At 40.6% G+C, this 20,877-nt stretch overlaps 1 protein-coding gene across 3 annotated transcripts in view; it reads right to left on the reverse strand.

Annotated features, from left to right (window-relative positions):
* CDK6 (cyclin dependent kinase 6) overlaps positions 1-20,877 on the reverse strand; it is a 246,300-nt gene that overhangs the window by 157,501 nt on the left and 67,922 nt on the right. The gene's annotated exons all lie outside the window — the stretch shown is intronic.

Raw genomic sequence — 20,877 nt, forward strand, 5'->3', positions numbered from 1 at the left:
CTTCAGGTATGGGCTTTAATTAAAGCCTGATATTGTATGACAGACCCTGAAATCAGGCCTAAGGAACAATTTTGACAAAACAACGCTATTTTCAACATGAGTAACTAGGGGCACATGGGTGGCTGAGTTGGTTAAGTGTTGGCCTTCGGCTCAGGCTATGATCCCGGGTCCTAGGATCTAGCCCCACATTGGGCTCCCTGCTAAGTGGGGAGCCTACTTCTCCCTCTCCCTCTGTCTCCCACTCCCACTACTTGTGCTCTCTGTCAAAGAAATAAATAAAATCCTTAAAAAAATAATAAAGTAAACATGATAAGTATAACTTAGTTTCTACATGTTTTCCTTTTTAACTGAAATAAAAATCTACTTTGTAGTGAACAAATCCACTTCTGAACACCAAAATGGGACATTTATTAGTTTATTAAATTATATGCTTCTATATTCACCTGAGCTCAAGTAGAAGTCAATTACCGATCATCCCTAAATCAGAGATCAATAACATGAATAACAGAAAAACTCACATACAATATACTCATCTACAAGACAAGAGATCCCATAGTTAGGGACTGAACATATGTTCATGTGAACTCACATTTACATATACTTCACTGATTCTCCTTTGCAATCTACTTTGTAAAATATTACGAATACCTAAAGAGGCAAATTTCCCTAGGTCTATCTATTCTTTTGACACTAAAACTAAGAAATAGGGACGCCTGGGTGGCTCAGTCGGTTAGGCCGCTGCCTTCGGTTCGGGTCATGATCCCAGGGTCCTGGGATCGAGTCCCACGTTGGGCTCCTTGTCCAGCGGGGAGCCTGCTTCTCTCTCTGCCTCTGCCTGCAACTCTGCCTGCTTGTGCTCTCTCTCTGACAATAAATAAATTTTAAAAAATCTTAAAAAAAAAAAGAAGTATTTTTTATGTGTTACTAGATACACTTAAAATTGTACAGGAAGGCCATCTTTTAAAATTAGTATCTCTTGTGCCAACAAGGCCAACTTAAAATGGGTACATGAAATATACAGCCTGACATTATGGCACAAGTTGACTGTGCCCTTACTGAAGACAGTCACCTCTACCCCAGATTTGTGGTTCCCTCTCACTCCCTGCTGTCAACAGGGCAGGGAGACCCCTCTGTTGCAGCTGAGGTTGGCTAGGAGTCCTGTCGTAATGACTCAGCCTATGGAATGATATGAACAGTTCACCTGTGAAGGAGAGCCGTGAGTGCTCTCTGCTTCACTGTGAGCTCTCAGACAAGTCCCTAACCTCTCTGAGCTTCTGTTTTTTAATCTGTAAAAGGAGGTCTCCCAACTAGATGATGCAATAGAATTGGAACAGGTCTAACATTCATCAGTGACATCTCCAAGCTGTCCTTAGTGATCATGCCACCACTTCTTCCACAGAAGAGATGAAGTTCAGATAAAAATGACACAGTGTTGGGGTGCCTGGGTGGCTCAGTGGGTTAAGCCTCTGCCTTTGGCTCAGGTCATGATCTCAGGGTCCTGGGATCGAGCCCTGCATCAGCTCTCTGCTCAGCAGGGAGCATGCTTCCCCACCCCACCCCCCGTCTCTGCCTGCCTCTCTGCCTACTTGTGATTTCTCTCTCTGTCAAATAAATAAATAAAATCTTAAAAAAAAATGACACAGTGCTTTTTCTACTCAATTATCCTACTGGTTGCTTCTAGCCCTCACTTAAAGTTATGTTACATGGTGCTAGGATTTTCCTGAGGAACGTGAAGTAAGAACTCCGTGAAAACAAAGTATGATTATTCCCTCCAGTGTTCTGTCCTCGGTGCAATCACACAGATGACCATGAGCTCATAGTCATAGATCATCACTGCTGGTCACTTTCAGAACACCTGTCTGATAAACGCTCATTCCCCTCGAGCAAAACGGTATCTTTTCAGAAGAGAAACCTTCCAAGGACACAAATATGAACTCAGTCACCTGTTGGGAGGTTAAAAACTGTAATAAACATTCTCTATTTCTCTCTAAACCACTTCTAATGATGAGTTCAGACAAATAAGTTTCCACAAACATAGTTCCACAGGGAACCATCTTATTATCCATCCTTCCATACCGGCAATCAGATATTCACGAGAGAAAAATCTACCCCAACGCAAAATATGTGCTTACAAAAAGGTCAGTCACGGGACTCTATCTGAATTAAGAGCACCTTAAGCATTTCCATCTTTCAAGAACTAAAAACAGTTTTTGAAAGCTTCTAAATTATCTCATTGTTTTCTCATCTTGGATGGCCTGCCTCCTCTAAAACTGGCTCTCATTCCCCAATGTGCTGGTCTGTGTTCTCAAAGCCGCCACAGCTCTTGGTGAAGACGGCCTGACAAAAGTCAGTCAGCAAGATGGATCTCTCTGGAAATGGCGGCTGTCTGGAGTCCACCAACTTTAACGACTTTGGTTTGAACTGAAGAGGAGTTTATTGCCCTCCAGCCCCTGTCCCTGGGGCACTAAATCACCCACGATTAAAGGGCCAGTTTCCCCTCACCCTCCTCACCTCCATCACTCTCCTCTGCTCCCGGCAGAGGCATAAAAAATGCTCCCCAAAGGACAAAACCTGCCACCAAGGCAGCAGCACTGTGGTAATTTCCCAAGGCATTATGATTGATAATGATCAGCAGAGCGTGGGATAATAGCTCCCCTCAATTTACCGGTCCCTTTGAAGGGTTAAAATCTGGCAGATGTTGATAGCTGACACTCCTTGCTAACAGGAAAGACACATTGCTGTGGGGCCCACTTCTAGGCTTTCCCGTCCCTGCAGCTGTCTGTGTAGAGCTAATTGTATCCACTTGTTTAACCTCGGGGAACGTCTGGAGGGGACCCAGTGCCACAAGGGTACCTTTTTTTTTTTAACGGTCATTTCCTCTCTGGTGTAACTTGCATGACAGTATGTGACAAGCAGAAATTAATGGGGACACTGCTGTGCCAATTCCTCCTGAATTGCTGACACTGGCTACAGGCTGCCTGTTTGCCACCCAGCCAAGACCTCACATGAAACATGGCGAGGGGCCCACAGCTCTATTCACCAACCAGCCAGCTGGTCAGTGATGAGAGGAGCCACAACAATGTAGGGCGCACAAACCAGGAAGAAAATGCTTTACAAACCGCTTCACACCAAGGAGGTAGCGATTGCTGGGAGTTCATACGCCGGTTTATTTTCCTGAGTGACAAACCGCAAGGCTCCCATGGACAAAGTACTTTCAACAGAAGAAGTATTCCTCTCCCAAGGTCTTCTCAGGTTTGGGGCCGGAACATCATCTGGGCAAAGGGAAGCCACCCGAGATTCATCTCCAAGGAGGCTTTTCTAGCAGACGGCTTCCAGGAAGGCCTAGGCGCCAACAGGGTATCTCTTGCCTCTAGCTAACTACCATGCTGCTGTCCAGTTTAAAAATTCTAGGCATGGGGGTCTCTTTCACTCTTTCTCACACACACAGGCACACATACAAAGGATCTCGAGTTCAAGCCCATTATGTGTCTGCAACGTTTTACAAGGTTGGGGAATCTGCCCCAACCTTGGCAAGATCCACTTTCTCCTCTTAATATAATCAGAAATCAAACTCTGCTGGTGGTCACTTAAAACGGTGGCTCCCTTAGCAATCAGGCCCCACTGATTTCAGCTCAAACGAATCAAGGCTCATAAATTTAAAAAGCAAAACAAAAACCGGCATGGTAGAAAAGTCACCTAACCATGATCTTGGGTACAACTCAAAAGTCAAGTTGAGGGAGAGACACGGGAAGTTGTAATAGGAAAATTAGACTAGTTCGCGTTTTATAATAAACTTGGGAAGCCCTAAGGGCATTTCAAAAAGGCACAAGAAAGAGGCTCCTCCATTTTATGTCTGGACATGGCCTGGGGTGAAATTCTGGTGCTCTGAAGTAGTGGATACTCTCACATAAACAAGAATCTATTCAACTCACTTTTTTCCTCCATCCCAAGTTTTAAAGCGTACTAGATACAAAGACGGAGCCAGGTTCTAAGAAATCAAGGAACACTCACAGCAGCCAGGACATCCAACAAAATGAACGATGTGCAGATTCTGATCTAAGTTAGAGCGGCCTCTCGTCTTGGCGGGGGGCAGGAAGTAAGGGGGAAGAGAACACAAGAGCCTACAGCATTACCAAGCTGACCCTGCAGATTAAGAGGACGTGGTTTCCATTCCAAGAGGACCTCTCAAAGCCAACATGAGAGTGGGGTCTTCAGGATGGTCATTCCTTGACTACAAAGAGTTAGCTGCAGGGAAGAGGCATCCTACCTTTCCACCAGCAAATGGGATTAATAAAATTCTCCAACTCACCATGACAAGGAGCACAAGACCAGAGAGAAAATGAAATAGTATGCGTGCACCCATCCACCAAATAGTGGATGGGCTGTTATTTCTATAAATATAATCTGTGAGAGATCCACTGCATTTATGAAAGGTGTAAAATGTTTCTAACTCAGACTGGACCACAGGCCTGGAAAAAACACAGAGGAAGAGGTTATGGAAATGGAAATGCTAATTTCTTAAACAAGCACATTTCCAAAATATACTATATAATGCTATATACTATACTATATATAAATATACTGAGCCTTATAATTTTTTTAAAGGTTTACTTATTTTAGAGAGAGAGAGAGAGAGAGTGCGAGCAGGAGGCAGGAGCAGAGGAAGAGCGATGAGGGATAAGCAGACTCCCCTCTGAGCACAGAAACCGATGCAAGGCTCAAGCCAGGACCCTGAGATAAGGACTTGAGCCAAAGTCAAGTCAAATCAAGTCAAACGCTTAACCTACTGTGCTGTCCAGGCGCCCCCAGAGTACTACACTGAACCTTTTTAAAATAGTCACTGCTGGCATAGTCTTTAAGACCCCTGCTTTCTCATCAATAAGTGGTAATTTTAATTTAAATTCAAACATTCTGAATCTGAAGGATGCTGAGAACATACTACCTAAATAATAGGTCTTTACGGCCAAGATCAATGCCGAAATGTTAACAGACAGGAATCCCATTCGACTTCGGACATTACCTCTTATGTGACAAGTGGGTGGCATGAATTGGAATCTCTCAGAATCCCTTCCTTAAATGTTACTAAGACCCATGCAGGACCTGAGCTCAAGGTGTGATGCCCACAGGCTCTGCTACAGCTCTGCTACAGTGCTGTGGGTGGGTGGGGGGCTGCTTCTCACCTTGTTTCCCATTAACTACAATAATATTTGCATTGATGAGTTTAGCTCCATCTTACATTTCTGAACTCCCAAGTTTTTCCAGACTATAAATACCCAATTTAACAATGCCAGAAGGAGTAAAAGAACTCTGCATGTCTAATTTCATCACAGAGACATGTTCTAGAAATGCATATTTTTAAGTTAAATGGGGGATACCTGTACTTATTAAAATAGCCCCTCTCAGCTCAAATGCCACGTTGCAGTGGTCAAAAAGTTGCACAGCTTGTTAAAGGTTACTGGCTTGCAAACATGTTTGATTTGTGAGTTAGGAAACTACAAACCGTATTTTAAAAGGCAATGCAGCAAGCAGCTGGATATAACATTTCCAGGCTTCCCAGCCCTTCTGGATGCTTCGTTAGGCCTCTTATCAGAAGAAGAAGAATAGAGATCTCTGTTATGGCTTTCCTGTGGCAAGGAAAAGACAAGGCGATGATTTTCCAGTCCATTTCCCCTGGTAACATGCTCATCAATCACCGGAGGCTAGGACTTTGTTATTTGGGCTGGAGGAAAGAGAGCTCAGTGGTTTCTATCCCAGTGGAATGAGACTCTCTCCTATGCAATGCTTTAGGTTACAGTCAAGGGTGTGTTGCCTCTACCTTAAGAGTATTTGGCTCTGACGGTTTGTGGCTCACGGGGCTCGGCGGGAACACAGCAATGACTACTGACTGACATCTACTGCTGATTCAGGCTGGGATAAAAGTGGTTTTGGAACAGCTTGCTTGGTGATGCCAGTTTTCCGAATCCAACAAGGGGACTACCAAAGCTGTAGGAATTTCCTGTTCTGAAAACGACGTATCCTTAACAATTTTCATTTGCTATCACCCACCCTGGTCTATGTTCATCTTCATATGTTCAAAAGGACTACAATGGAAAAGGATGACAGACTTTAAAGGAAGGTTCCCCTCCCCGCCCAACATTCAGAAAATAACAAACAAACATACATTCAATTTTTTTTTTGGCAGCACTTCCCCCGCTTTAACTTTGAAGAAATACAGGTTGTCCTAAGCGTTATTCATATTCTCGTGAGGGCAAGTACATATTCCAAAGATCACTGTTAGCGTTTCGAGTCTCAGATATTCTACTTCAGGAAAAATTGGAAAGACGTCTGACAACCCTTCATTAAATCAATTTTGCATTCATTATATCTTATCCATTTATCTATCTATCTCATCTATTTGGCCTGTATAGGTAATCTCCCTGTACAGGCCAATCCAGGGTTTGAAAGAAATGTTCTGTTTTTATTTTTAAAAATTTTTTGCAGGTACAGAATAAACACAAATATCCAAAAAAGCCTTTCCTTAACTATACAATGTTAACTGTTAGGAGCTCTTTTTTTTTTTTAATATTTTATTTATTTATTTGAGAGAGAGACAGTGAGAGAGAGCATGAGCGAGGAGAAGGTCAGAGAGAGAAGCAGACTCCCCATGGAGCTGGGAGCCCGATGCGGGACTCGATCCCAGGAATCCAGGATCATGACCTGAGCCGAAGGCAGTCGTCCAACCAACTGAGCCACCCAGGCGTCCCAGGAGCTCATTTTAATAAGAGGATAAAAAGCTGATCTAAGGTAAAAGTGAAAACATTCAATGCGCACTAAAGAAATCCACACCTATGCCTGTCACTGTAGTAAAAATAGACTTGTAAATTCATTCTATAGAGTTTACTACTCAGTAGTAATTACCTCCATTTACAATCAAGTGAAATTCCCCCATAGCCCAATTATTCTATTTAATGGTAATATGACAATAAGATTAAAGGAGACAACAATGGTATCAGTAAATCTTATTAGAAAACCAATCATTTTTTTTCTACTCTTCAATGTTTGTTGTTTTATCATTATTAGCATCAATAGGCATGTACTAAATGCTTTTAATGTATATACATTGATTATTTTACAAAATCCGTCTTACTGTGTTGCCTAACAGCAAAGAAAATGATACTATGTTGATAATTCTTATGCTTCGCCATGAAGAAAAGATTCAGATGTAAGAACTCAAACTTCTCTGTTACAGAGTGTATTCCCCATAAAAAAAAAAAAAAAAAGACGTTGAAACACCCTTGTCAGATGTTAAGACTATTAGGCTGAATTATAGGAAATTTCTATTTTTGTAGGGCAAAAGCAGTCAACTACTGACAATTCATATGGCCTCGTGTAGTAATAGTACATGCTCACTTTAGACTTTTTTTGTTTATATATATAAACAACCTATAATATCTCCACAGAGATACATGTTTTTAGTGTTTTAGTCTATTTCCTTCTGGTTTTCAATATATGCACTTGAGATGGACTTCAAACTTAGGATCATATTGTATAAATAGTTTGAAGCTTGTCTTTCTTTATGCAATTATTCTTCAAAAATTTTTTTTGCAAAAATCATTGTTAGATGAATTTTTGTAATTTATTTAATCTTAGTACATCCTCCTTTTTCATGTGTATTTCTCTGATTATCTGTAAGGCTGAGGATTTCCCCTATCTTTCAACCATTCCATGTAGATGTGTTTCTTCCTGACTGCACATTCCTTCTCTATATCTAAATTGGGTAATTTCTTATTGGATTATAAAAGCTTTTTATATGTTAAGGAATCTAAACTTGTCATATTTTTGTAAATCATTTTATTTGCCTTTTAGTTTTATTTATAATAATTTAAGTTTAAGATTTTTATAGTCTAGTCCATGAATTGTTTCTTTTGTGATAATATCTATAGTGTTTTGCTTAGAAAACTTGACTCCCAGATCTGATATTTGCTTATATGTTATTCTATTCATTAAAAAAATTAACAGTGACCCCCCCCATACACACATGCCTTTTGAAACTATAGAGTGTTTATTAGACTTTATACAAAACCATAAAGGAGGGCACTTGCTTGGTATCCAAAGCTGAAAGTGCTGTCTTCAGTCTCCTAACCAGCACTAAATGTTACTAAATCAGGCCTGTTTCTAGCAAAATTTACAAGCAAACTCAGCTGTCTCTTTTCTAAGGAAAATTTCCTGCTGTACAAAGGGTTACCTCTGAACAGTATCTCCATTATTTCACCCATGACTCCATTCCTAATTTTCTGTTCTCTGGCAGCTGCTCTCTGACTTACAAATAATGCGTGTCTTTGTTTAGAGTTCCTTAAAAAAACTGTATATTCTAAATGTGGAAGAAAGCTCAATTTATTTTACTTTGAAACCTGAGAAATCAATAACATGAACCATATGTTAATTATGGAACTTAGTGATAAATAAAGTAAGAAGGTCCTGAGAAACCTTGCTGGTGAAAGTGATGGTAGTATTGAAACAGAAAAGGAAAGAAGTCCTTTCTCTCGGTGGGTGATGCTTTCATAAATCTCTCTACTTGGGAGGATACCAAAATGCAACTCTTTTCTTAATTCATTCTAATGTAATTTATATTTCACTTTCTTCCGGTTCCTAAGTGTTTTCCATCAAGGCCTTAACAGTAATGATGAGATGATTACCAAGGACCATTAGTACAGGAGCCACGTTTAGAACAGATGATGTTAAAGACAAAACTTAACTGGTATTTTTGTCCTTTCATGTCATTTATTGGCATTATATAGTTTTTGCACTGAAGACATGCATCAACCAATCCTTAATATCTGGTGGAAAATATTAGAGAACTTACTAGGTTTACAAGATAAATTGCTGTGACTGGGGTAATACTCATAATGTGGGAATAAGAGTCATATAATGTTTCAGATATTTACCCTTGACATAATCACACGCTTTTAAAAAAAGCTACTTTTGGGGGGTTATTGTGGGTTATAAATATCTTCTTTTTCCCTTGGGCTGATTCAATTAATTGTCTTGTTACCAGCAACTCATTTCTTCCCTTTCTTGTACCCTGTCCTGCTGAGAGGAATATATTTTCATAGGAGGCGGCAGAGGGAAGCAGGGCCCTTTCCTACGGCCTTTACACCAATTAGTCTCAACAAACACATCAGGTCTTCAGCTATGGGTGGTGTGAATTTCTCAGTTCCAGATTTGAACATTAAAACGTCATATATAAGTGAAATTAAAATGTCAACGAAGAGCACTTCAAGCTTTCATTCCATACTAGACATAGCCAAAGAACATCTTAGACTGAAGGTAACTGTTTCCAAATCAATCAAAATCTGACTGGTCAATGCAGACTTAATTAACCGGTAATGTCGCAGTTCCCAAACTTAATTCACAGTGAAAGCTCCTATGCCCTGTGGTCCCCAATTTCCTGCTATGTTCTATTTTCGCCTTCCAATCTAAAAGTGGTATGACTCTACTGGAATAGAATGATAAATATTTCTTTGGTTTGTCCAAGAAAGGAAAAATGAACAAGTATGGTTAAGGACAGCAGAGAGCAATGGTAAATATAAAAATCAACAAAGCTACCAGCTTGTATTTGTTAAAAGCTTCTAATGACATGATCTCAGGGTTCTGGGATCGAGTCCCATGTTGGCTCTGTGTTCAGTGGGGAGTCTGCTAGAGATTCCCTCTCTCCATTTCCCTCTGCCCCCCACCCCTGCTCACGTGCCCTCTCTTTCCTTCTCTCTAAATAAATCTTTTTAAAAAAGAAAGTTTATAATGACAGCTGGAAGAAAATCTGAGCACTCATTGCTTCTAATATGGGAGTACCTGAATACTATGTTTGGCACTGCTGTCAATGCTAAAAAAGCTATCACCCACCTAACTTTCACATGGATTTGGTTCCTTACTTGTAAAACAGGTTAAGAATTCTGAACCAGTTACATTTGCAAGTCTGGTAACAGTTTATTAATTCACAACCACAGAGAACTATGAAAACATAAATGAAACGAAACAAAAAGCGTCTTTCAAAGGTCAAATCGTGATGTGTCATTAAGAATTTTTTTTTAAAGAATAAGATTTCAGAGTGGCTTAAGAATTTCTAGTTAGAGGGGCGCCTGGGTAGCTCAGTGGGTTAAAGCCTCTGCCTTCAGCTCAGGTCATGATCTCAGGGTCCTGGGATCAATCTCTACATCAGGCTCTCTGCTTAGTGGGGAGCCTACTTCCTCCTCTCTCTCACTCTGCCTGCCTCTCTGCCTACTTGTGATCTCTGTCTATCAAACAATTAAATAAAATCTAAAGAAAAAAAGAAGAAGAATTTCTAGTCAGAATTCTCATATTCCCAAGTGTTTTTAAATTTTTATTAGTGAGTTAGCATTTGCCAATAGAACATCTTAAGGAATACAACCTCAGTATTCTCTCCTTTTTTTTTTTTTAAGACTTTTTTATTTATTTGACACAGAGAGAGAGAGAGAAAGAGCAAGAGCAAGCCCAAGCAGGGGGAGCAGCAAGAGGGAGAGGGAGAAGCAGGTTCCCTGCCAGGGAGCCAGATGTGGGGCTCAATCTCAGGACCCTGGGATCACAACCTGGGCAGAAGGCACATACTTAACTGATTGAGCCACCCAGACACCCCTAAAACCTGGGTGTTATTAAACAGGTGTTGTACGTATGGGTGACTTTAGTTAAAATGCCACACCAGACTTCACCTGGGCTGAGATCTGAACCTTCTGGTGGCTGGCATTACTCAGGCACAGCAAGCAAGTATTTCAGAGGGTTGAGTCATCTCAGAATGTATTCCATTCCCCATGCCAGTCCTGCCATAAGTCACACATAAAGATACTGAAGGAGAGTATTTTTTAAACCGTGGTGTCTAGGGGCGCCTGGGTGGCTGGGTGGGTTAAGCCTATACCTTCGGCTCAGTCATGATCCCAGGATCCTGGGATTGAGCCCTGCATCGGACTCTCTGCTCAGCAGGGAGCCTGCTTCCCCCTCTCTCTGTCTGCCTCTCTGCCTACTTCTGATCTCTCTCTCTCTCTGTCAAATAAATAAATAAAATCTTTTAAAAAATAAATAAATAAACTGCGGTGTCTATAAGCATCACCAGAGGGTACTTACTAGACACTCCTTCCGAGAGCAGGTTGGAGAATTGGTTAGGGCAGGACGACTGTTTTAAAGGAGCACTCGAGGCAGTGGTTATGTAGCTGATTCACGACCACACTTGGAGAAACATCATGTTTACCTACCCTCATTAACCCTTTATTCCATGGAACTCCTTTTTTGCAAAATGTGTTGGGTTTAGTCTATTTTCCAGGCATCTCAATTAAGCTTACTATTGCATGGCAGTAGTGAGACTTTTTAGAGATTAGATTTATACTTGATTATTTCTATCAGTCCAGAATTATCTTTTACTTCCTAAGACTTCAAGTGTCACAGTATCCAGATGCTTGGCATCAGCCCCTGATTTAGATACTTAAGTCCAAATTCAGGTCAAGTTCTCCTCATTTCATATTCCACTGGAGTCGATCTTTTTGGAGAATTTTTCTCTATTAGAATGATGATGAGAAAGAGGAAGAGCAGAATGAGAGGAATCGCAACAACAGTTCATACATTGGAGGTATGTGAGTCTCACGACTGCTGCTATTGGGTTTTCAAGGGCTCGTTACACAAGTGTTTGTGAAAGCATTATTCATTTGACAAATATTTACTAGACCAAGAATGATTTTCTTAACTGCAATGAAAGAACTGACTAATCCTTTCCACCTTGCTTAGGAATGAGGAATAAAATGCTATTTTAGATAACTGGTGGATACCATCTTTATAGACCTTTCACTAATTTAAAATGTAGTGACTGTAAATTGTTAACAACTGTTCCAGTGGAACGGTGCTATCTTAACTTCCAAACTCCCCAGTGCATAGAAATATCTGTAATTTGGGGGTAAGAAGGATCAAAATGCAAATGAATAAATAGAGGACAGTATTTTCAGTTAGATTTTGTAAAGTCACTTAACTTCAAAACTGTGACTTCTCCTGGGGGGGATGAGGAGGAACTTTGGACACAATGCTGAACGTATCCTTACGTCAACTTAGCTTCAAATTTTAAAAAATGTGTAACTACTGAATTATCTTTTACATATATATCCCGTGGAGATGAGAAGAGGGTCTGCGCTTCATAGCGTCAATCATTCTCTTCACTGGACTTGGTTTCCGATCCTTAGTATAAAACCTATTTAACAGAATCCAACATGGAAAGATGGTAATTTCTGGAATTTTGGTAAGCCAGTAGTACACGAACAGAGGCAACACTTTATAGTTCTAGTGGAGATCAGTTATTGGCTTTAGACTACATCTAAACCAAGCCAATGAGGTGAATCCTTAGTTACAACGTGGATAATCCCAACGCCCTGCCCACTGTAAAGAATGTGCAGGCACAAAGTGGATGTGTTGAGACAGGATGTACCACATGGACTTATTCTTCTACCTGTGTGGATGCATAATTACATACACAATCTACACTTGAAAAAGTACAACTTACTAACTTGTACCATGGGCCCATTGATCCCTACATTTCAGAATTAATTCGAGGATTAGTGAGATAAGCACCTTAGTAGAGTGACCTCCCTCTGTTCATCAACCTAGGAGTGTCCCTTACATTCCAGACAGCACACTAGTATTGGCGTAAGTGCAATCAACTGCAGTCCTAACCCCAAAGCTCTTACCTTCCAGTTGGGAAAGACAAACACATATAAGAAAATGAATGAGATAACTTCAGCTCAGAGTTATGAAGAAGATAAAACAGAACAACAGGGGAGGGAGAGGTGTGGAACATTCCAAACAGCACTAACAGTCAGTACATTACACTCCAAGCTGGAAGCATGGCAGGAGAACAGAAAAAAAGCAGGTGTGGCTGGGGAACAGTAGACCAGAGAAGGGTGGAGGCACACTGGAATTCGAAGGGTGGAGGAAGAAAGAGCCCTCCGTCGTGTAGGACTCCTGATTTTATTCTACAGGTCATGGGAAACCACTGGAGAAAAGTTTTCAATGGGGGAGTAACACTTTATGTTTTAGTAAGGTCCCACTGGTTGTTATACCGAGAATGATGAATAAAAGGCGCAGGAATGGAAGACAGCATACTGGGTTACAAAGCTGATCTGATGGATTAAGACTACAGCTTTAGCAATAAAGATACTGAAAAGTAGTTGGACTGGGGATATCTTTGGGGGAATAAAGCCAAAAGTACTTTCTTGGGTAGGAGAAGAATAAATGAAACAAGATGGGATCAGGAGGGAGACAAACCGTAAGAGACTCTTAATGTCACAAAACAAACTGAGGGTTGCTGGGGGGAGGGGGCTAGGGAGAGGGAGAGGGTAGTGGGGTGATGGACACTGGGGAGGGTATGTGCTACAGTGAGTGCTGTGAAGTGTGTAAACCTGGTGATTCACAGACCTGTACCCCTGGGGATAAAAATATATTATATGTTTATTTAAAGAAAAAAAAAAAGAAAAAAAGAAGTACTTTCTCATGGACTGGATGAAGACTGTGAAGGAAAGCAAGAAACCAAGAATAATGCCTAAGAGTGGGGCTCAAACAATGGGGGCCACTGGGGAAGGCTTCAACTGGCAAGAGGATCCTTGGGCAATGTTTTGGTTATGAGATATCATATGGTGCACTGAGAGCATGGGGGAGAGCTCAGCCTGGAGGATATATGATATCTGAAGATTCTGGATGGAATGACATCACCTGGCCAGAAAGTATAGACAGCAAAGAAAAGAGGGCGGAGGGTGAGGCCTTGAATGTTCCAACACTGAGAGGAAAAGAGCCAGAAAAAAGACTATAACCAGGGAGCTTGGGCACATGCTAAATTTAGATGAGGAATATCCCTGTTCTATGCAGAGCCTCTCTCTGCTGTTTCACCACGGTGAAACACACTGGGTATACACTGCCTGTGACTTTTTAATGGGCTCTATAAACAGATTCAATGCCTAAGGTGAAGAAACATTTTCTAAAGCGATTCCAACTTACCTGTTACTAGCTTGATCAAAGTGTCGTTTGCTTACTTTAGTGAGTCAGTATTTATTTTAAGTGAGTCAGTCTTACAGTACACCTTTAGAAAGACACTAGCTTTTTTTTTTTTTAACCCCTATTTCCTGTTAGGAAAAGAAAAATCCAAACCAGCAAATAACTGTTATAATTGTTATTACCTACTTTTAGATAATCATGTATTTGCATAATGCTGTCCTTTGTCTCCTGATGTTTTCAGCTTACTCCAGGGCTTGGGAAACTGTCTAAGGATTTCCTTCTGGGGGAATCCTCAAAATCTAGATTATCTAAGTATGTTCTTCCTGAAGAAGTTTCTTGATTCACTGAAAGTTACCACAAGTTTAGCTCATACACTCTATATTTCCCCCCAAATTTGGGGAAAACTCAGAGTTGACTCACTTCCTTCTGAGGATCTCTCCTCCTGGAGTCAACGGCCAACTGTGGGTGCTACGCTGCTGGCTGTTCTTAGACTGGCTGCTTACCTCTTCCTCAGAGCAATGGAGCTGATGTTCCTCTTAAAGATATCCCCTTCCAATTCTATGTGTATGTGTCAGGAGAACACATACATAGTGAAGGGTGTGGTCTATGTGCAGAAAATACTGCTGTTGAGTCAAAAGACTGTATTTGGAGCGGACTTTCCATAGGAAAAAAATCTATCATCTAGGTTGCATTCCTGATGGAAAGTCCAAATGCCTTTTTTTTTTTTAAAGAATACTTCCAAGCACAATGGTTAATACACTGTGAATGATGTACCTTTTTAAGATTTATGTATTTTTTTTTTTTAGAGAGAGAGAAAAAGAGAGAGTGAGTGAGTGCACATGTGCAAGCACAGGGTGGGGGCCAGAGGGAGAGAGAGAATTCCAAGCAGACTTCCTGCTGAGCAGGAAGCCCCAACAGGCTCCATCTCACAACCCCAAGATCATGACCTGAGCCGAAATCAAGCGTCAAGACGCTTAACCAACTGAGCCATCCAGGCACCCTGAATGATATGCTTCTTATAGGGCATCATAAGGGTCTAGAACGTGCATATATGGTTTAGATAAAACACTGTAACAGAGGGTCCTATCAAGTACTGTTACCTCAACGTGGAAGGGTAGCGGAACTAAAATGAAAGACTCCTAGGACGCAGGCTGGAGAGAGCCCAAAGCCGGGGACAGAAGAGAGGGCTGGTGCAGAGCTATGCAGAGCCCAGTAAAGCTAAGCATGTGGAGAGTGGGGGTGTGGTGACAGTGGGGGTGGTGGAGAAAGCGACAGGTGGGAGAAGCACTGGAGGGAAAGGGTATAGGGAACATAGGATCTTGAGTACTAAGAAGAAAATTAATGGTCTGGGAAACAGCACTGGTGAGCAACGAGCCCTGAGCGATCCAACTGTACGACAGGAGTGAACTATCTGAAGTTAAATTGCTGTACGTTGGGGTCCATCACAGAGTAAAAATCAACACTGGCGTGACTGCCCTATGAGCTCCTTTGCCCTGGAACTAGTGTTATTAGGACATTCTACTTTGCTTATTAAAATTAATTTTATTAAACAGTCTTCTCAGACAGCTTTCCCATGGGCGTTTTCTTTCAAAATTATTTCACGTTACTACAAAAAGTAGCATTAAACACAAGGACAGATGTGTGTGCGTACATGTATGTTTCTAAAAACATGGTCTATTCAATTAGTCCAGCCATGACACTAGATGGAAAAAACTGTCCTTCCAGGATCCTTATCGTTATTGTGGAGTATGTGTTCTTTGAATTTCTTGCCTTGTTTTTGGGATCACCTTATTATGCAACATCTGCTCTGAATTTCCAATGTGATAAACAGAGTATGAGTGTCGGTGGCAGATGGCTAATGACCAGCAGCGACGGGGCATTCAAGCCTGCCTTGTTTTCTGAGAAGCGATATTTTCATGTTAATTTGCTCTGTGTCCTGCAAAGATGAGACAAATCACCTGCTCATAATTCAGGCAAAGTGGAGACCACCAGGAGCCGAGAAGGGGCAATGGCTTGATTCCTTTAGGGGTGAGAAAAGAGAAGGGTCTGGGGGACTTTTCCTCATCCGGAATGGCAGGGGACCCATCAGTCACTCTGCATTATGTCAGATGGAGAAAGAAGGCGCAGCCCCGGGCATCCCATACTGACACCAGAGCCACTGTTTACTGCAAGCAGATATTATTCATGAAAACAGATATTTCCCAGAGGCAGAAAACAGGTGCTATTAAGACTGTGTGTCAGTCTCTGAAGTCTGGGTTTTGTAAAATAAACCAAATAGTATATTTTATCTCCTAGGGAAGAGATTACAACCAACAGAAATCTGTAAGAAACATTCAATTGAAGATAAAACGAAATCTAATTCACAGGGAAAATGACCCAAACAGACACATAAACTTTGAGCTTTTGGGCCTTCTCAAGCCCTATAGAATTCATTTATCATAGAAATACATAAGTAAAATGTAATTTTTATTCCAAGATTGAGTCATACAAAGGGGCCATATGGTCCCGAGCTAAAAGACCCCTGTCCTATTTTGGAGAGGCAGCTGATCTTTTCCGACTGATCTTTCAGTGCCTTGGATTTCTACTTGTGAAATTATACTGCCAATTTCAACAAACATGTTATAGGCACAGAATGTCCCAAGAAGGAGTTTATAAGATGTTGAGAAGCCATTCCATATACTAGGAAATACACTGTACTATTACAGGCAAGCCTAAGCACCAAATGAGTAGTTCAGTAAAACAAGGCATTTCATTTTAAAACCCTATAAAACAGAAGACTTTACACGGAAGTCTCTCCTGATACAAAACCTGCCATATAGTTCATTTTCTGGGTAGCAGTTACAATGATTAAAGAACAAGAAGACAGATTTTATTTACAGGTTCTTTCTGATTCCCTCTCACAGGGTAGCTGACAAAGGCATGAAAGAGAAAAAAAAAATCTGGAAGCCCCTTTTTCTCATCAAGTCCTCATAAATGAAAAGTGCTATCTAAGCACAGAGACTCTAAATTTATCTTGAACCCTAAAAACAATAATAATCATTAAGATGTCAATTATTGTCTCCTAAAGTTTAAGCATGGAAGTCTACGAAGACAATGTCAAATCTCAAAGAAAAATAAAGATGGCACTGACTCTCCCCATAATCAAGTACGTTGAAAGATAACATTAAGAATTAAAAAGAGGAAAACAAGATAGGGCAATGACAAGCCAATGAATATTTGCTGACTTTAAAGTACAACAGGCAACAGGCTCCTCTAAGCAAATGTCATTGTGATCACCAATGCATGCGCCTTACGACGTCAAGAAGAGGTGATGAAGACCTCAAGATGAAGTATGCACTAGCTGTATGTATGCATTTATTTATTTTTATAATACAGTGTATTTTAAAATGGGAAGAACCACCCATGATTTTATTTTATTCTCATGAGCCTCTCAATTGCAAGTTCCTGTTCAGGCCTCTACCACACTTCACTTACTTTATCACAGCCTAATGTGAATACCATGTAGTCATCACAGGCTTTTCCCAGTAAGTTCACCCAACTATCCACCTTCACAAATACGTAGGGCTCCAGGGTGTTTTCCCCTTTTTGTTGTTGTTGTTAACAAATGGTATTTAAAAGAATTTGAAAAATTGTTCTGTGATCTATGTAATAATAAGCACATCACATAAGCCCACCCTGGATTCTTTTCTAACAAATATGTTCATGAAAATACTAAACAAAAAGATTTGACCTCTATCATACCAAGTCAGAGACCACGGAACACTCCGGTTTTATCCAAGTACTGCTCACCTCCTGTAATTTATGTCCTGAGTGGGCACCAGAGTATCCTGAACTTAAGTGGGTAACAGCTAAACAGTGCCCCAGAAAACGTGGTAGAGGACAGGGTGTTGAGGAAGACTCCTTACCCTAAAAGATCTTACAGGAGGTCTTTTCTTGATTTCTGTTTTGTATTTATTTCATGTTAAGATTTTCTTGCATATTTATGATTATTTTACAGTATGGCATGTTCTGACACTTGTAAGACTATGTCAGTACTAATATCTACATTTTTAAAGAACATTTTAGAAAATATTTCGGTACCATAATACAAAGAATCAGCTGTAGACGGTGCTCATTCGTGAGCGAGTCATGTTTTTTTTTTTTTCTTTTAACCTGTAAACACTCCCTAAACTAGTGAAATAACCATAAGAAAATGTATACTGCATGTTTCTGGGTGTAGAGTAAGCTTCTTGGCTAATTCATTTTTGTTGTTCCCCAAAGGCTGACACAAAACTCTCTGTAAATATTCAATAAATATTTGTACCAATATACTCAGAAAAACTCTTACTACAACAAAACATTCTATGTAAGAAACCGACTGTGTTCCCAATAGGTTGTTCATAAAAGCAATATTCTCTTGATCTAGTTATCTAGTTATTGAGACTGCCCATAAATAAGTCTATATAACAAAATATTTTCTGTTTTCTGAGTCCTTACCAAATTCAATTAACCAGAACCCCAACTAACCAGAACCTCCTCCTTAGCAGATGTTTATCCTGTATACCAACACTTTTTTTTTTTTTTTAAGATTTTATTTATTTGTCAGAGAGAGCAAGCATAAGCAGGGAGAGAAGCAGGCAGAGGGAGAAGCAGACTCCCCACTGAGCAGGGAGCCTGATGCAGGACTCAGTCTCAGGACCCTGGGATCACGACCTGAGCCAAAGGCAGATGCTTAACTGACTGAGCTACCCAGGCGCCCCTATATACCAACTCTTTAAAAAAGAAATCAATCACAAGAACAAAAGTACAAGTTTTTACTAAAAATAATTTTGTATCATTTCCATATAAGGCGTAAAACTATACATCTGATGGTTTTATAGTGCTTTTACCATGATTATTCATGTTTTAAATAATGGCCTTACCAGATCACAAACAGTCAAATTACTTTTTTTTTTTTTTTTTAAAGATTTTATTTATTTATTTGACAGAGAGAAATCACAAGTAGATGGAGAGGCAGGCAGAGAGAGAGAAGCAGGCTTCCTGCTGAGCAGAGAGCCCGATGCGGGCCTCGATCCCAGGACCCTGAGATCATGACCTGAGCCGAAGGCAGCGGCTTAACCCACTGAGCCACCCAGGCACCCCAAATTACTTTTAAAATTCTTACATTTGATAAGGAAGAAAAGTTGATTAGCACAGTATAGTTCAGAAAATTTTTAAAAGTTAAAGATGAAGACAAAAGAGATCTGTTGATTAGCCTTTAAGTTAGGAAAATGTTCAATTAACCACTGACATCTACATTAATTGCCTAACGTATTTCATAATTTACTATGAAAGCATCAATATACCATTAAACACTAACCTTAAATAACCAGACCCCCTTGGCTCTACCTCTACCAGCAAACTTGGTCCCTATATGATCAGTGGGGGTATTACCCCTAAAGGCTGAAGAAATTTAAGAGACTCTGGGAGAATTTCCTGTTCAATACAGAATGAGTGATATTTCCTTTCCCAGGAGATGGATGAAAAACTTAGAAATACTTTTAACAGTTCATTTTATCAAAACCTTCTGATAACCAGCATTATTTCCCCCTCCTGCCCTCCTAAAAATAATTTTGAAGTAATTACATCTGAAGAAAGGCTGTCAATGTGTCTTATTTACTGAGTACCTATGCGTAAAAATCATTGTGTAGCGACTGTCAGGATACAAAGATGAATGAATATGGACATAAATCATCACAATTAAAGGTAGAAAATAGGGGGCACCTGAGTGGCTTAGTGGGTTAAAGCCTTTGCCTTCGGCTCGGGTCATGATCCCAGGGTCCTGGGATAGAGCCCTGCATCGGGCTCTCTGCTCCTTGGGGAGCCTGCTTCCTCCTCTCTCTCTGCCTGCCTCTCTGCCTACTTGTGATTTCTCTCTCTCTGTCAAATACATAAAATCTTAAAAAAAAAAAAAAAGGTAGAAAATAGGACCAAAAGGGGGAGATGTGTAGAACAAGCACTCTTAAGACCAATGAGATTACATCCAGCTGTGCAAGTTGATCAAAAACTGTATGGGGTAAAACAAACAAACAAACAAACAAACAAAACTATCTGGGGTGAGCCTGGTAGTTCAGCAGATAGTTACTGGTGTGGGGGGGAAGCAAAGAAATGACCGTGAGGAGGAGGATGAATGACACAGGTAAGAAATCGTGAACCACACAGAGTCTAACTTGGCAGGTAACAGAGTCCATGAAAAGGGGCTCTGCCCTGTGGGATGAACATAGGTTTCAGACAAACTCATAGAGGAAAGCACTGAAGCCACACTGGAAAGAAAGTGAGAGGAACGAGGGATGCAGGGATAGAGGAGAAGAGGGCCAAGAGAGGTAAGAAGGAATACCTACATTTTTTTTAAAGATTTTATTCATTGAGAGAGAGAGAGAGAGAGAGAGCGAGCCGGCAAGGGGCGCGGCTGGGGGTTGGTGAGGAGCAGACTAATCTCAAGCGGATTCCACGCTGAGCGCAGGGCTTGATCTCATGACCCTGATATCATGACCTGAGCAGAAATCAAGAATCAGACACTTAACCAACTGAGCCACCCAGGCACTCCAGGAATTCCTACATTTAAAGGGCCTTTAAGTCCCTAAAACTGCTCAGAAAGAGATGAGTGCACACTACTGAGCATCATATTCTTTCATGAAAGGCAGATGGGAACATAAATCCTTTATCAATGTAAAACCAAAGGAACAAATCATTCAGCATCAAGTTCTAAAAGTGTCAGCATCTGAAAACACCACCTTGCTATCACTAGAAGTCAAGTATTTCCATTAAAGTATTCACATAAAGTATTTCCAGCTATTACCTCTTATCTAAAATGATGCTAAATTTTAGAACCCATTTCTAAACAAG

Source organism: Neovison vison, chromosome 4 (assembly GCF_020171115.1).
Source record: "Neovison vison isolate M4711 chromosome 4, ASM_NN_V1, whole genome shotgun sequence".
Taxonomy (NCBI): domain Eukaryota; kingdom Metazoa; phylum Chordata; class Mammalia; order Carnivora; family Mustelidae; genus Neogale; species Neogale vison.